Source organism: Phaethon aethereus, assembly GCF_964289735.1.
Source record: "Phaethon aethereus genome assembly, chromosome: 5".
Lineage (NCBI taxonomy): Eukaryota > Metazoa > Chordata > Aves > Phaethontiformes > Phaethontidae > Phaethon > Phaethon aethereus.
Genome location: NC_138579.1, coordinates 11,826,069 through 11,843,594, shown reverse-complemented (window position 1 = coordinate 11,843,594; position 17,526 = coordinate 11,826,069).

Genomic DNA, 17,526 nt, shown 5'->3' with positions numbered 1-17,526 from the left:
CATAAATTTGGGTTTCCTCATTTTTTGCCTTTTGAAGATAGTGGTGATTTTCAAACCAAAGGTTAATTTGGGGCACATGCCTATATTGTATGTCAGGGGATCAAGAGTGCTGCTGTCTTGGGTGTGTGGGCACTGTGAAGAGAGCGCTGAAGCGTGGAGGGTCTGCTCTTGGTAGCACTGGTGTAGGCTTCAGTCATAAGTGAGCTTAATTCCTTGCAAGAACAGACTGTAAATAATTTTATTTTTGACGTTACCTTGACAGTGTACAGTGTTAATTTATTTCTTTAGCTTGCTGTTCAGTTTTTATAAACTATAAACCAACATGAAAATCATAAGCTGTGTGTTGATTGGATGAATGCTCCAAAACGTGAACTCTTGATCTTAGTTATTAATGGAAGTGTTAAACGTGAGAGAGAAAAGAGGTGATGCCTAAAAAATGAGTGTGTTGGAAGAGACTGGGAAAAGCAGCCATTTAAAGAGCTTTCCTTGAGCATCAGGGAATATGGAGATTCTCATAGGAGCTGATAGTAAGAAAAAACCAAAGATATGCCTGGAGCCATATTACAGTTATCCAGCCTTGTAAGGATTTGCATTTATTTTGCAGCAGACGGTGGGTGTTTTCTGTTGAGTTCTCACTGAAATCTCTAAAGAGATTCAGCATTAAGTATTTTAGGATGATTATCAGAATTTAGAGCTTTGTTTTCAGAGCTACCATGTGCTGTTCTGTTGAAAATTGTTTTACTACTTGAACTCTGAGTTATGTATCTTCTCTTGAAATCAGGGGTTTTTACCATTCTGGTTTTAACTATTGAAAAGACCAATCTAAGCCTCACAGGCTTGAGCAAGCATTTGATTCTTTTCTGAGAAACAAGTTATCTAAAAGCTGAGTTACTTATGAAATAGAAATTAATTCTAGGAAAACAAAGCACACTGTTTTGTGGAATGGAGAGGGAGGAAGGGAGAATTTTGTGCTCTTCAGTAACCTTCAGTACATCAAATTCAGATGTTTCCAACACTGTTTATAATTCTATATTGGCATATGTTTAGAGGGAAAGAAATATATAGGAATTGCTGTACTGGATTAGATTAAATGCCCATTTAGTCCAATATCCTGTTTTCAATATTGGACAGTACCAGATGTATTGAAAATACATGAGGAATCTCACAATGCAACATGCCTAGCTTTTGTCAGTTAATAGATTAAGCCTTGGAACATGAAGCTTTGTATTTATTATCAGTCTTTAAAAAAAAAAATCACGCTTAATGTGAATGTTTTCTCCAGGCTCTTGTCTCAAAGGGAGAAGCAGACTGCAGTAATACATTTATTCCCTTCAGACCAGGAGGCTGTTTTTCTGCTGAGACAGAGTGGCTCCCAGCTCCCCCGTGGGAAGGCAGAACTCTCCCCCTTGGTGCACCATCACAGCAGTGCAGAGAGCTGCTGCTGATTGCCTCAATACTATAGTCGGTATTTAGGTGAAGTCCCATAATGGATTACACATACATATCCAAGGCAGATAAATAGGATATGTTGTTCGTAATATCTGTGCATTGGAATTTTGAGTAACTTGATGAATAGCAATGCTGGATTTTCTGATAAAAACCAAAACAAAACTCCTAAAATGTGTGTGTCACATTTAACTACGTATTGAGCAGAGGAAGTCAGGTGAGTCTCCACTTGCATGGTGCTGAGTACCCAAAATCAGCACAGATATTGAGGACTGAAGAACGTTGAATGGGTGGCCTCAGTGGTTTTTTGTTCCGTCTATATTAGACAAGTGCTGAGCTCTGCTTCTCACCTTCTCCAGTTAAACTGGATGTATTAGCTACCCATCAGATCCACCCTTGGTGTACAAAGTTCACTTCCACACTTGCTTTATAGCAGAATTGGACACACTGACCTCAGTACTGTGATCTTTTCAAGGCCACAGTGAGCTTTAAAGGGACACTTGAGAATTGTTCAGTGGAGACAAAAAGCAAGCTCAAAGTCCCACAGAAAAAGCTTTTCTTACTACACAGAAACTGTGTTAAAAAAAAAAAAGTTAAATTTAATTTATCTTTTATTTTTTCAAGGTGTCTTAGCACTTCACTTAAATTCATATATAATACACTGGATTTTTATGGTAGCAATATTTACAGTTCAAATCACTAACATCTGTAGAGCAGACATAGTACCTGAGCAACGTCTTCTTTGGGGCCAGACTGACCAGAAATTCTGATCAGGGCATGGTTGTGCTGGGGCAGGAGCAGAAGGGCAGGACGTTGCTTCTCCCCTAGTTTGTAGGGCAATTCACTGCCCTGTCCTTAAATAATCTCTTAGTCCTTCCATGGTCAGCACTAAGGCCAATTCAGATGAGGACTGCAGATAGAACTTCTTCATTCTTCGTGGACAGTCCTGAGAAGAGCACCCTGTTTTCTGTGATCTAGAAAACCCTAGTTAAAAGCCATGTGCCTCACTTCGGGTTGTCTTTACCATGCTGCAGAAGGAAGCCCTGTGTGCTATTTTCAGTAGGATTAGTCATGGAGAATTTTGCATAAGTAGACATGGGAAGTGCTGGTGCTAAATAAGTAGCAGTAATGAAAAAAAAATATAAGTATGTATAATCCAAAATGGAAAACAGTCACTACAAGCTAGTTATAAAGGAGAAATAATCAGTGAGTTAAACTTCTGTTCATAATCTGCTATTATAATACTAATAAAGACAACAGAAAAGCACAAAGTATATAAAAAAAGGCAGATGAGACAAGGTTCAAATAGATTGAAATAATCAAATTGTTCCATGGGATTAACTATATGTGTTCAAGAATGAGATTCAACTGAATAACAGCATTTATTTATTTCATGGACCATCCAGAATGCGCTTACAATGTGGTGCTAGACAGCTCTTTTGGATAGGCTCAGACCACAAACAACTGCGAATCCATTCTAAAAACTTAAAGATAGTGATCCCCATATTCAAGTTTTCCTGAGACTTGCCATCAGGAAAGACTTCTACTCCCTTTTTCTTTTTGAAAAGTGTAAACAACTTTGAAATTCAGCAGAGGAAAAGCCTGCTAGCTGTAGAAGTTACTTGCTCTTGTTGCGAAAACTGTTGCTGAGGTTTGGTTAAAAATTGCCAGGTGTGTAATACACAAGTGCAGTTTCTCCCCTGTGTATTCAGGAGAATGATGGCATTGCAGAATGTCCTGCAGAGAATCCTTTGCCCTGCATAGTGTCCCAGGAGAGCAGCGTGCGTACAGACACCCTGCAGAATGGTTGCAGCAGAAACTGTAGTGGGAACTGGGAGATGCTGAAGCGTCTGTATTACGGGAAGCTGTTGAGACACGTAAACCGAGCTGGTCTGTCTTCCTGGTCTTTTTCCATCTTCGTAGCCTGGAATCTAATCTCTGCTGTCCAGCCTTCTTGTTAGCTATGCCGTAGTGACTTTGCTAAACCGGTCAGGTGGCAGCCCGGGTCATTTTCCCATCAAGATCACATCTTATCCTGGCAATTAATGTGACTTGTCCTGTGACTCAAGCAAAAGTTTCTGCTAGTGCATTTAGGGCAAATGCCTTACAGCTGGAGAAGTGTCATTACAATAATTTGTTAAAGAAAATAGCTAAAAAGCAAAGACTATAATATGATTGTGACATACTGTTCTAAGGCATGCAGACAGTTGCTAAATAGAATACCCCAGGTTTGTAATAACATTACCAACTCTCCGGTGATTGCTGCTATGTTACAGAGATTCTCTGCCTTGTTCTGATGGGGGCCAAAGACCATTTTTTGCAATGTTTGTAGGACTGTGTCTGTTCCAGGCATGGAACTAAGGGCAGGTTATCGGTTTACCTGGTTGGCACATAGTGCTATAAGAAAAAAATGAACAACAGCTGAAAGCAAAAAATTCACAGGACCTTTTTAATGTTGCTTTGTGATAAAATTCAGTCTGAAAGCAAGTGTTCTTGTGGATTTGCTTAATAAGGTTTGTGAGACGATATTTATCTGTCTGGTCATGTAGTACATACTATATTCATGAAGGGCTGCCAAGAAAGACTTACGGTAATGTATTGGAGGCACGATACAAGCATATGGAGCAATACCTCTGAAGCATCATCCAGAATGATAGGCTATTCCTCAGGTGATAGCTGGGCAGTTTTAATAGTTGCTTTTCTATGTTGTTATTCTGAAGCTGAATATGGATTCGGTTATTAACTGTAGTATTCCCCAGTTGCTGATTTGGTGACTTTGTTGTGTCACCCATTGCTAATAGAACCTCCTGGTACTGGTATAACTGAGTCATGACTAAGAAATACATACAGGTTCCACAAGCCTTAAGATAAACCTAATCTTGCAGAATGCTGAAGACTATTCCAAAAGTCATCTTGAAATACATGAGCTGGAGAGCAGAGGCATTAAGCCAGATAGATAGTGATGTCCAGATACATTTAAGTGATCTCTAGCAGTTAAATGTGCCCACTGAAACCTCTATAAAGATATTCCTAACTATGTTCTTATATTCTGTAAACATGGATTGAACAATGAATCCAACAAAAATATTCAAAATTCAGGGTTGCCAGCTCCTTTTTTTTTCCTCTCTGTAAGGAGGTAAGTGTTAACTGATTGCATTCCTCTCTTCTGCTCATGAACAAGTGCCACAGGAGTCATAATTATTCAAGTATGATTTGACAGTGTGTTTGTGTAAAACTGTTGCATCTTTTTTTCTGGAGTGTACTGCATTATTCTTTCTTTGGATAGCAGAAAATGGATTCTTTTGATTAGGCAGATCAAATGTCTGCTGAGACCATATGAACATAATGCTGACTGCAGGCAGGATTTACCTTGGGAGCCAAGGGGATGAAACACCCCTACTACTACTAATTGGCATAGTCTACCCACTCTGGGCTATACGAAATTATATTCACCACATGGCTCTGTAGTCCTTGCCCTTCAGACTTGGGCTGTTCCTAGCCCTGCGTACAGGAGGCTCTTAGGGCAAATGTGTGCATTTATAATTCTTGTTCTATGACTGCTCTGTAAAAACTTGTGCTTTGGAGAACAGTCTTGTCAGTAAAAGTTGTAGAGGCAGAACACTTGAAGAAAGTGAACAAAGAATTGCTATGAGAATGGTCAAAGCAAAATTAACTGAGAAAAACTAAAATCTCATTTAAAATGATTGGAATTTGAAAGGCAGTGTGGAATATACGTAGCAAAAGCCTCTCCAAATGCTGTTTTTTTTTGTCTTCAGTCTGCTGCTTCAGCATCAGGATATCTAGTGGCGAGTGTTGATTTCATATCAATCACCACAGCTTGCTTGCAGTGGGGATAGTATGTGTCATTGTAGCTATAAGAAATTATTTCTACTCCTGGTAGAAAATCAGAAATAATGGTTTACAGTACATCAACTTAGTTTCAGGATCGCACAAGACATAATTTACGTGAGCTCTCATGACAGATAGAAAATGAACCGTAGGTGCTGCTGTTCTCATGGAAGCTGAGACCAGAATAGAATGTTTTTTTAATGTGAAAAGACTCTGTTAAAGGGTTTCTGTGATATCTAGGGTTCCTTTGCAGCATAGAGCTGGATTATTTACTTCAAGAAGCCTTTTATAACTGGCCCATTTGATTAATTAAAAAAGGGTCTTAGACCCACCTGTAAAGATTTAATCCTTGGCTAAATCCAAGGGCAATCAGAGTACATAGTAAGTTAGAAAGGTCTCAGGCTGCCCCAGCACCTCAGCTACCGTGCACAGAGATGCAATGGAACTAGATGCGTGTACAAGTGTGAACTGACTTTTTATTTCTGACTGCTTCCGTAAAAGCTATGGATCTGATTGAGAAGTTTCCAGCAAGACTCTGTAACAAGCTAATGCTAGCTTTTGACTGAAAGTTATTATGAATTAACCTAGCCATGAAAAGAGATGGCCGTGAGTGACAAGTTTTTTAATGGAAAATTTCTTCAAAAGGGTCTGTATGTTCCAGGGTTACATATGTTCAAAAGCACTGGATCACAGAGTAAAGACAGAATTGGTAGCTGCACACCACAGGCCTCAACAGAAGCCTGAAGTCAGTTTTGAGTAAAATTCAGCTGGGTTTGACTAAGGGACCTAGGATCACAGGGAGCCGCGCTTTTGGTGCTTCCTTCTGAAAATAGTGTAAGGAAACTGAGTTTAAAGAGTGCACAAGCAAAGATTCTAGGATAGTCAATTAGGAGAGAAGATTTAAAGACCCAATATACTGATGTCTGATCGGCGGGATTTCAGGTGTGAGGATCATGTGGGGAAGCATATACCTGTGTATGGAGACCTGAGTGTTCTCACCGCAGCACAGGGAAGTTTGCTGTAACTTGGAGCAACAGAAGAGAAAGAAAACTGGAGCAAGTAGCAAGAAAAAGGCTTCACAGTGAGAGAGATCAGAAACAGTTCCACAGTGTTTCAGGAGAAACACTAGTATCCTCATCCTAGGGGGTATTTAAAACCCAAAAGCGGTTGGAATCCACCGTGGGAGAAGGCTGCTGCCCTGAGACAGAGTGAGGAGCTGAATAAATCCCTTGTTTTTTTCCAAGCAGGATAAATAAAAGCTGGATTTCTGCATCCCAAGCTGATAACACAAAGCCAGAAGACCTAGGAAAACACTGTCAGTGAATATATTTGATTGGCACTTTAAGATTTGCTTGGTGTGAAAACTAACAATATCACATTTTAAAAGGAGATGTTTTAGAAAGGAACTGTTCCCATAGAAAAGCTTTTTTTAGATAAATATACAGAATCTGCTTCATTTTTGAAGAATGTTTCCAAGACTGGCAACTGGGACGTGTTGGATATTTTATCTATTGTTGGAGTACCACAGTGCTGGACTTAAGGTCACAGCAAAATCAGATTCAGTCTTAGCACTGTCACTTACTATAAATCTCAGCAACAGATGAGATTCAAATGTGATTTCAGTGAACCTAGAGCTATGGTTTCCAGTAAACTTATTATTTGAAGTCTATTAGCAGTTCAATGAGAGTGGAAGTGTAGCACAAAATGTGATATTTGAAAACCTTATTAGAGAACCAGTTTTGTAATCCATGGTGAGAAATGTATTTGTTGAAAAGCGAGGCACTATTTTTAGCAGCTGCAGAAAATTCAAAAGGAAAAGAGATTGATACAGTGTGTGCAATTAAACAATCAAGTCTAGCGCTTAATTAAATTGTTCAGTTATAAGATGCCACACCTCTTAAAATCTGAGAAATAATTATTGATCATCAAATACTCTGCCACTTCTGGGTTTTTCATCAGCTGAAACTGGTGAATTATTAATGGATTTCAATTTAATACAGTAAATGCTCTTTCTGGTGATCAGTACCTGTGTCAAATATCTAAATATATGTTGGTTTATTTCTTGTTGTCTCAATACAAGCTCTGGCTTGCTCACATTGCGTGCTTGGCACTCCAGAGTAGGACAAGTCCTGCAGTCTTTTCCCTGACAAAATAGACAATAGCTTCTCTGGAAGGTGGTGCATGAGAAAAGATGGTTTTAAGGTATAGAAATTATGGGATAAGGTGTTTTTTTTTTTTACTTTAATAAACTAAACAGGAGAAGGGAAAAATCCTTCACAATCAAGTTTCCTTGGAAGAGAAAATCCAACAACAACTGCTTTAATTTACGACAATATTTGCACAATTTGCATTATAGTTGTGCAAACAGGAGAGATTTAATCCTGCCTGTAAGCATATCTTCATAAATGCATTATAAAGCCTTCCAGAAAGAATAAAATCAGCTGAAAATATACAGCCCTAGGTAGGTATATCAAATTTATTACTCCTACTCTGTTCAGTGAATATTTATATTCAGCACACATTTGCACTTCTTGGTAAGAGCATTTTAGCAAACTTTACATTTAATGACCGTTTTTTTTCTTGTGTCAATTGGAAGCTTTATGTCTGAGCCAATACCTGTGGGTATATTTGTGTCTATATATACATGAGGAATGAACCACCAGTCAGAGAATGAGCAAACAAAGAGCAGGTTATTGAGTCAAAACCTAACTTTATCAACTATTTTCAAATTGGAGGGGTTTTTTCTCAGTGCTTGGAGTCAATGTGAAGGCAGGATGGGCTCACATGCAACGACTGCAACAATAGTTTCCACGGTCGTGTAAAGCACAGTTTATATGATACTACTCCTTGTATTAAAAATGGCAAAACAACTATGCCGAGACAGAGAACGGGCCTTTTTTCCCCCACCGTTTTCCTTAGTGCTGCAACACCTCTGTGAATGATGTAACTCATATAAAACTGAACTTCAGGGATAATATTTTTGTTAAGCAAGCCCTTTGTTTTCTGGGAAGACAGATGACGGTTTTGGCACATCCATGCAGCCTGCAGATACTTTACATGGATGTTGAATTTGTGAAATTCCATCCACCTAGGAACTGTAATTATCTCTGTTAGAAGCGCTCTCTCTTCTCCTTGTGATGTTTGAATGGGTTCAGACATAGGTGGGATATGTGAACCGTTCCAAAATCAGTATTTTGAAATGGAAGAGGGCTATCAGGAAAACCTGAAAGATGTTATCTTCCCTGACTCCTCTGGGTCTGTATGGACTAATACAGAACTGAACTAAGGAGATGAAATGTAGGCATGAGGCTTATATCTAGGACTCCAAAACAAAGAATTAGAGTCTGGGCTGAGTGACAGGTTATTTCTGTCAGGGAGATTTATGAAGAGGTACATTTCTGCTTTGGTTGTATAGACAGTTTTCATAGTTGCTCCCCACTGGCTTCTTCAGACAGTTGTCTGCCTGCTGTGTACCCAGAAGATGTCTCTGTTGTCAGTCAAAAGGTTGGATAGAAGATCTGTGAGGGATCAGGTCGAAGATACCAGTATTGAAAAACACCTTATTTTTGTCCAAATCCGGAAATGGCAATATTGCCCTTTGCACAATGGAGCCACGCTGATACTGCTGTCACATACCTTCTGCAGCTGCTAAGATGGGATACAGCTGGTTTTCTTCATGGTAATCTCTGCAAAAATTTCATTTGTTTGGTCTACCGCATACACGCTTGATGTCTGTCCAGAAACACCACATCTATGAGGGCTGAGGGGACGGGAAGCTCACAACACTGTTGTGTGAGGAAGCCAGAGCAGAAGGTAACAAAGCCAGCACTTACTGCTACACCACTTATGCAGAGCATAAAATACAGCTTTGAGAGATCACATGCCTGTCATTATATCCTGGAATTTCTGCAATATGCTGGCAAAGCAAGGTTTCTAGGGGTATATCCTTCCTGCTGATCTAGCCCTCAGTTGCTATCAAGTCCTTGTGCAATTTTGTATTTGGAATAGTGAGTGATAGAGCTTAACTCTTCTCAAAATAGAAAAATGCATCTTAAAAAAAAAAAAGGAAGCATCCAGTTGCTTTTTTTGCTTTGTTTGAAAACCTTTGTTTTCTTTCTACAAGTGGGAAGTGTGTTCATCACAAGTGGGAATGTGTCTAGGCCAAGCTACAACATTTGACTTCGAAGTATCATTCCAAAACAGACAGCCAATTGTATGTCTTCCTGTAAACAAACAGGCAGAAAAAGAAGATTTTAAGAAAATCATCACAAAGGAGAAATGGCTTAGACATTGCAGCGTGCTTTGTCTGCTCTTCCTGTGGAGAACTTTATAGCTTGTTTACTATGCTGAAGTCTGTCTCTCACTTTACCAACTGCTCCCCAAGATGTTGACTTTCCCTAACCACGTCCCCTTCATTCTTCACTGTTTTATTTCTTTTCCTGCCAGGATTCCAGAGTTTTGTTTGCATGTTTGCAATATGCCTCCTTTGTAATTTTTTTTAGCACAGTTTTCTATTCCTGCCTTCTAGGCTAAGCAGTCGTCAAAGATGGTAGGCTGTGCAAAAATTTTGCCTCCAATCCATAAACAAGGAGACAGTAATTATGCCCAGATATTAGTTCAGTGGAGAGTGATGGTGCAGGTATTCAAGTGGCCTCTTCTTTGTCGTAGTGTTTTATATTTAATATCAAATATTTGAGGCTAAAAGGTGATTTAGAGCTGGTGGGTCAACAGCAGTGATGAGTATTGTGACCAGTGGAGTCATGAGATAGACATCTAAATATGCTGTACCTCAAAGACAAAATAACATATGTTAGTGTTATAAACTGGCAACAAACCTCTGGCAAGGTCAGCAATGACTTTTGGTCTCCCAGTCATTGTTGTGCAGTTGATTGTGGTGACGTTGGCCTGGCTGCTGTAGAGGAAGAAGGCTGTTCTTGAGTGTATGGCTAGTGAATGGGTCCATGCAAAACCAGACTTTGAACAGATCTGTGTTGTTTCTAAACCCATCTGCCCTGAGATGATGGAGCTGTGCTGGTTTTCAAAGATTATTTTATGAACTGCAATCTTTTGTTCCTTATGATGCTCAGGAAAGTAAAAAAATCTTGCTTATATTCATTCTTTTATGCCAAGATGAACTTCTTTAAATTCTTGTACATATTAAACACTAAGTTGGTTTCATTTTAGAAATTATTGTTTGCACAATGGTTATAGTAAATTCCACTAATCTATTTAAGAACGTGTTCAGATTGAGGTCCCAGTGTTGTTGGCTCATCTTCCTTTACAAACCTGGTGTGCAGCAGTGACTGAGGTACTAGTTGCTGCTTTTTGGAAATGCAGGCATACTTTATGATGAATGTTGTGTTGTTGATTAAGGAATGAAGGCTAGTGACGACTAGAGAAACTACAGATAACACATTTAAAAGACACAAAATACCTGTGGTTGAATGTGACTAATATATATCATGTTTCCTGTGAATATAGCCAGGAGTGCCTTATTTCAGGGGTTCAAGAGCTGAAAAATGTGCGACCTCACTACTAACAGCAGAACAAGTCAGAGTTCAATGGAGTATTTGAAAAAAAAAAATGTACACAGCTGTAAACTGCAGACCTGTGAGCTCAGATAGGTAAGAGGTTTTGTTCCTAAAGTCCGTTTTTCGGAGAAAATGTTATCTACAAAATAAAAAATGAGCTTGTTTCTACAGGAAATTCAGGTTTCCTAGTGCTTTTTTTATGCAAACCCCCCAGATATTTCAGGAGGCTTGCTAACGTGACAAAAAGTTGAGGGGTATGAAATTATCCGAACCATAATGAGGCAAAAAGCTCAGAATTCAATTACAAGCAATCGCAATCTGATGCCTGTCCCATCAAGGTAGCGTGGCCAAGCCACGAGGCAGCTGCTGGCCCACATCTGCCTTCTGCACTCCTATCTGACACTGCAGGTGCTCCTTTACAGCTGCTTCCATGAGAGCTTTCCACTGGCGTGAATCCAGAATGAAGTGCAAATGCGCACCTTCGGCTTCTCGGCGAGACGCCTCGTCTTCTGGCCCGGGAATACAAAAAGTGTTGCTGTGACTTTAGCCCAGTGATGGCTTCAGCTTAGTGTTGTTTTCCCTGTACGTCTGGGTTTGGGAGTCAACTGCTGTCACTCCCTCCCCACACCTCAGCACCCTTCACTTCCCAGGGATGAGCTTTACGAGCACGGGAACAGTTAAGACGTATTTGTGGTACGCCTTTCCGAGAGTAGCGTGTGAGGGAACGGTGGCGGACAGACTGCCCGCAACCTGGCCCTGTGCGCGGAAGCAGAGCTGGCTGAACTCTCCAGCGGTCCATGCTGTTTTATTAAGGACAGAATCTGCTTCCTTTACCGGGAAAGTGGAGGTTCAGCGGTACTGCCCGCGGCACCCTGTTTTCTCAGTTCCCCGCCCAGCATTGCACAAGTGTATGCTGAGGCAGGGATGTAAACAGTGCTCGGTCCTGAGCAATAGTCTTAAAGAGCAGTGGTGCCAACCCTACCTGTTCTGAATTCTTCTTCCTTCTGAATTCTTCTTCCTTCTGAATTCTTCTTCCTTCTGAATTCTTCTTCCTTCTGAATTCTTCTTCCTTCTGAATTCTTCTTCCTTCTGAATTCTTCTTCCTTCTGAATTCTTCTTCCTTCTGAATTCTTCTTCCTTCTGAATTCTTCTTCCTTCTGAATTCTTCTTCCTTCTGAATTCTTCTTCCTTCTGAATTCTTCTTCCTTCTGAATTCTTCTTCCTTCTGAATTCTTCTTCCTTCTGAATTCTTTTACTGACTTAAACACTGCTCGGTCTAAGTGGTAGTGTAGTTTTTCTTTTCCTCCTGAAAGACCAAATCAAAGCAAACCCAAAACATTTTTCAGCAGGATTATTGCAAGATTGAAAATAGAAAGCATTTGAATTTTCCCAGGTAAACTTGGGAAAAAAACAATCTATTTCCTGATGTGTTTAATATAACTAAGATATTTTGCTGTTGTTGGCCGAGTCAGAACATGTCATGTCAGTTCAGCGTGTGTCTGCATCTGCTCAGCTTCCACGGTCCCATGTAGGTCCCATGTGATGTAGCATGAAGAACTTCTGTGAACTGCGACTTTGTAGGAATCCCATGATTGCTGTACATGGCTGGAAGTGGAGATGGGCTGGGCACTGTCTTCTCAGGAGGATTAGAACCTGCGGCTCTGACATTGCAATTCCCAGAGGGCACTTAGGTGGATATGGCTCACCATCAAGACAGACGTCTTAAAAATAAATATGTAGACACATTTAATTTATTTTGGGAGTGGGAGGAGTGTGCTTTTTTCATTCTATATGCTGTTTCATATTTTGACTTTTTTGTCCCATTTTGGGGAGTTGACAAAATAAAAAAATATTTTTTTAATCATCTGCTACTTCTTAGTAATCCTAGTTAGCATGTTAAAATAACTATTTCAGGTCACAAGCTTGATTTTAGTTAGCATTCCATTTATTAAAATATTTTTTGTAGGGTGTATCTTTCCATTTAGAGATGTTGCAAGGAGTGGGGGAGGGAATTCTCAAAGCACTGGTTAGCTGGTAATGTCAGATCATAATTCTGGCATGACTTACTAAAACTTTAGAGTCAGGGGTCTATTTGGATTTTCCCTATGCATTTTTCCCATTTATTTCCTAGTGGTAAAACTTGGCATGTATAGTTGTAGCTGGGGAGTAATGATGTACCGAATATTGTTTAAATTTTTTTGTGATCCTTCACAGTTATATGACTAAACAGCATGACTACTGCTGAATTTGTGCTTTTGTAAGCTTTCTGGCCATTCTGTGCCAAAACATTTGTGGATAAGTAATTTTTTGTTTGTTTGTTTTTAATCAGAGCATAAGATAGCTGTAACACTGCTTTGGTAAAGCCCTTGCTGCTGGGTCTGGACCACATTGCTGTATCTGTGCTCCAAGTGCTCACCTCTCCCAGGCTTCCTGAGATGAAGCAGGCTCCAGGCAGCTGCATCTCACCTTTGTGGGTGCCATCAGGAGGTGCAGGTCCTCTATTTGGACCTTCTCATATGAATGAGACAGTGTCTTCCAACAGCTTGGGTTAGTCTTACTTCCTCTAGACTATCCAGTAGAGCAAGCACATTTGCCAGGGGACTATTTGGTTTGCAATTTATTTATCTACGACACTAGATATTGAAATAGGTCACCTACAAGTTTTAGAAAGGCTCTGATACCAGTCCTTCTGTACAGGGTAAAAAGTAGCCTGTCTGTATTTTGGATACCCAGATTGGTTCTTGCTGTGTTTACTCCCAGAAACACGTGAGCAATGTGCTGGCAGTAGTTGACCTGGCTGCCCTGGAGGGCAGGACTGGCCTGGATGGTGAATCTCTGTTGTGTGCTGTGATGTGTGGGTTTCCAAGTTCAGGTGGGTTACTGGCTTTTAGGGGTCTTCATCCATTATGCAGTACAGATGTGCACACAGAGATCGGAGGAACAAGCTGAGTTAATTTTGCTGCCTCAGCGTTGTGGTTTAGCCCCAGCCGGCAACTCAGCCCCATGCAGCCGCTTGCTCATTCCCCCCCGGTGGGACGGGGGAGAGAATCGGAAGGGTAAAAGTGAGAAAACTCATGGTTTGAGATAAAGACAGTTTAACAGGTAAAGCAAAAGCCGCGCACACAAACAGAGCAAAACAGGGAATTCTTTCACCACTCCCCATGGACAGGCAGATATTCAGCCGTCTCCAGGGAAGCAGGGCTCCATCACACGTAACAGTTTCTTGGGAATATGGATGCCATAACCCTGAACGTCCCCTCCACCCCTTCTTCCTTCGTCCAAACTTTATATACCGAGCATAATGTCATATGGTATGGACTACCCCTTTGGCCAGCCTGGGTCAGCTGTCCTGGCTGTGCCCCCTCCCAGCTCCCGTGCACCCCCAGCCTGCTCGCTGGCAGCCCAGCACGAGAAGCTGAATGGTCCTTGACTGCTCAGCAACAACCCAAAACATCAGCACGTTATCAACATTTTTTCATCCTAAACCCAAAACATAGTCTCACACTAGCTTCTATGAAGAAAATTAAGTATATCCCAGCTGAAACCAGGACAACCAGCTTTTTTTTTTTTCTGTTACTCTTCAGCGTTTTGGGGTTTATGTCAGAGTCTCTGCAACAGTCGGGTTTTGACAAGTTTTCTTCAAGTTTTGGAGTCTGTCCCTGAATTGTGGATCTAAATCTACCAGCAGGCTTCCCTGTAACATGTTCCTTTTCCCTTTTTTGGGTTATATGATGAGGCTGATAAGATTCTCAGCAGACCTGTATGGTTGCCTCTCCATGGAGTGCAATCCAGCAACCTGGTTTGCACTGGATGGCAACTGCCTTTTTCCCTGTAAGCTTTCCAAGTCAGCTCACCATCATCAACAGCTAACAGACCTCCTTTGTTAGCCTTGCCTCAGATGCAACAGTCTTACTAGTAATCTCCTGGGGATTTTATCTCAATATGGAAGCACAAAATGCATTTGAAATGGAAAAAGAAGTTTCCAAAGCAGTTGGTAGTCTAACACAAGGCGGGGGAGAGAGAGAGACAATCTCTGTGAACAGCCGTAAGGCTTAGACATACAGACAGACGTAGACAGATTTACCACATTGGCACTGATACTTTCAATCTTTTTACAAAAAGAAAATATTGCCAAGATGCTAATGTATACACATGGTAGCAATATGTTCATGAGGAAGTGTAGTTAAGTTAATTACTGGAGCTGGGCTGTATGGGCTGTGTGTTACACAGATGGACTGTATGATACACAGACACTTTTTAAGTATGCAGATTCCTACTGAAGTGGCACAGCTTAATGACTCTCTTGGATTAAAGCTGCTACAACCTATTGTCCCAATAATCCAGGATTTAAGCATGCTGTAATTGTATGTATCATGCATGAAAGAGCAATTTGTAGCTGTGGAAAGTCTAACGCTGCTCCTAGCTACTTGGTTTTCTCTTTTCTTTATGCCCAAGCGCCAAAGTTTGAGTCTCAGCTACGTTTTTCACACAAAAAGACTGATTCCTTTACTCTTACTATTGCGAACTAGAAGTAACTCTGCTGTAGTACATGAAAGAGGAGCCAGCTTGGGTCTCTTCAGCAATAAGATACTGCTTGTCAGCGGGGTCTGCTTAGTGTCTTGCACTGCAGGTTGCCACACATGAGCCTTGCTTGTTTTTATTCTGTCATAGAATGATTTGGGATAATAGGCAGACCCCATCTGTTCCCATTTTAGGATGCTTTGCTTTCTTTTTCAAAATCTGCCCATAAATAAACACACAGAGGAAAATACTGGGGTGTGAAGCACACACCATGGGGTTAGCACAGAAGGTCCTGCTTCGTGTCTACCAACACTGACATGCTCAGCTATTGCAGCATATATCGTACCTGACCTCCACCATCACCTATGCAATGCCTTTGGCCTAAATTTGAGTGTTACTGGAAAGGGCTGTGTGAATGGAAAATTAACCTTCTCCGGGAACTGCTGCCTTCCTCTCAGGTTGGTACATCTCCATTGCTGCACTATTTTCACAGAATCACTAATGATGGAAAGGACCTTCAAGATCATCAAGTCCAACCATTAATCCAGCGCCACCATGTCCCCTAAACCATGTCCTGAAGCGCCACATCCACACGTTTTTTGAACACTTCCAGAGATGGTGACTCCACCATCTCCCTGGGCAGCCTGTTCTAATGCTTGACCACCCTCTCGGTGAAGAAATTTTTCCTAATATCCAATCTAAACCTCCCCTGGCGCAACTTGAGGCCATTTCCTCTTGTCCTATCACTAGTTAGTTGGGAGAAGAGACCAACATCCACCTCACCACAACCCCCTTTCAGGTAGTTGTAGAGAGCGAGAAGGTCTCCCCTCAGCCTCCTCTTCTCCAGACTAACAACCCCAGTTCCCTCAGTCGCCCCTCATAAGACTTGTGCTCCAGACCCCTCACCAGCTTCGTTGCCCTTCTCTGGACACGCTCCAGCAACTCAACACCCTTCTTGTAGTGAGGGGCCCAAAACTGAACACAGGATTTGAGGTGCGGCCTCACCAGTGCCGAGTACAGGGGCACGATCACTTCCCTACTCCTGCTGGCCACACTATTTCTGATCCAGGCCACGACGCTGTTGGCCTTCTTGGCCACCTGGGCACACTGCCGGCTCATGTTCGGCCGGCTGTCAACCAGCACCCCCAGGTCCCTTTCCGCCGGGCAGCTCTCCAGCCACTCCTCCCCAAGCCTGTAGTGTTGCATGGGGGTGTTGTGACCAAAGTGCAGGACCCTGCACTTGGCCTTATTAAACCTCATACAGTTGACCTCAGCCCATTGATCCAGCCTGTCCAGATCCCTCTGCAGAGCCCTCCTACCCTCCAGCAGATCAACACTCCCACCCAACTTGGTGTCATCTGCAAACTTACTGAGGGAGCACTCGATCCCCTCATCCAGATCATCAATAAAGATATTGAACAAGACCTGGCCCCTTGCTGTGCCAGGCTCATAGTGAGAGTCTGTGTGGGTTGTGCGCAGATTATGGAGGTGATGTGTGGGGCGAAGGGGTGTGTTAGGTGTCTTCTAGCACACACATGGCTGGGAAAGTAGAATTACTTTCACAGCACTCAAGAAAACACCACTTCATACTCATTTTTGGCTGTGGGAAAGTGGGGAAAGGACTTTCTGGGGTAGGGGGACAGTCCTCCTTCATGTAGCTGTCACTGGAAAGGGTTTTATCAAGGACAGGGTACAACTCAGGAGGATGTATTTGCAGCTGCCTGCATGCCTGTAGGATTTCCTTTAGTCCACTGTGAATTCTGCCCTGTGGTGTTTTAGGGTTTTCCTTATCCTGAGGTGCGGCTGACTATTGCAAAGAAACTGCCCGATACCATTTCTATCGCAGCCAGACTTCTCGTATCAGATTAGCATTCCCTGTAAGCACCATGGAATGGGAGGCTGTGAACCCAGCCCACTGTGAGTGATTGTACATCGGTATTACCTAATTCTTACAGTATTAAGGTAATTAGGAAACATGAGACTTCACAAAAATAGACGGCTCGTTCTACTGAGAGTATCAAAGGCGTTTCTTCTCCCATGTCAATTTGAACAGTGCTCTTGGCTACAACATTACAGTAATCAGCTTAGCTAAATTTGTTTTGCATGTCTGATGTTAATGAATGACTGGTTGTTATTCTTTTAGGTTGAAATCCACTGCATCTGCATAAAATGGGCAAGT